This window comes from Nycticebus coucang, chromosome 18 (genome assembly GCF_027406575.1).
Source record: "Nycticebus coucang isolate mNycCou1 chromosome 18, mNycCou1.pri, whole genome shotgun sequence".
Classification (NCBI taxonomy): Eukaryota; Metazoa; Chordata; class Mammalia; order Primates; family Lorisidae; genus Nycticebus; species Nycticebus coucang.
The window spans coordinates 5,796,203-5,797,179 of NC_069797.1; positions in this window are offsets into that span (position 1 = coordinate 5,796,203).

The window sequence follows — 977 nt, forward strand, 5'->3', positions numbered from 1 at the left end:
AAGAAATAAAAGAAATGCTCTCTCACTAAAGAAAGTAAGTAGATATGCTTAAAAGCCAGCAGGGGAATAATTTTTAAGGAGGTTATTTGATAAACATGTAATAGTTTAAAAACCGTCTCAATATGTAATAGTTTTAAAACTGCATGTATGCGCATGTGTGCATAAATGTTTACAAAATATAAAGTAAGAGACTGGTGAAGAGTCATGAGATACTTAAATCAACTTATCAAGGAGAACTTACTCAGAAACTAAATCAAAATAGGTCTCATACCATGACTCTTCATTGTAATTCGCTGATTGTACCTTTTATTATGCTTCCATTTCTTAATTACTATTTACATCTCTCTGGCCTTTCTTCCCTCCTCAGTAAATGCTTAAGGTCAGGATTTATTTTGTTCACAACTAGGTATCTAAAGCCAGAAAAATGCTTGTTGTAAATAATGTTTACATGATTAACTAAACTAGCAAAGATGTGGAGCTTTTCAATTTGTACAGGTTTTCTCTCATTATTTATGCTTTGTCTACTTAAACTAAAGGATCAGAAAATTCTTCCTTAAAAGTCTCATAATGCTTATGTGAGTAGGAAAAAAATTACAGTATAGCTGTAGCTAAAAAGTCATTGTTTGGGGGGAGAATTGATTTGATTTTAATAAATTCATTCGTTTCTCAAGTGCTCACAAATGTGCAAAGATCTGTGCTAGATTCTGGGTACAGGAAGATGCTCTTGCCATAAAATGGACCATAATTAATTGGACAGATTGGACCCTAAACAAACATTTCCAACACAACATGTCACTCTGTTGTATGAGCAAGAACAAGGGGAAGACTCTCAGGATAAAGTGGAAATGTTTTTTCAGGGATGACCTTTAATCTCGATCAATGTTGAACAAATGTTGTACTTGTGGGAAGAATGAGAAAGCACTGACTAGGAAGAGGAAGAGTAAAGGGGCCTGGCGTGCTCAGGAATACCAAGCAGT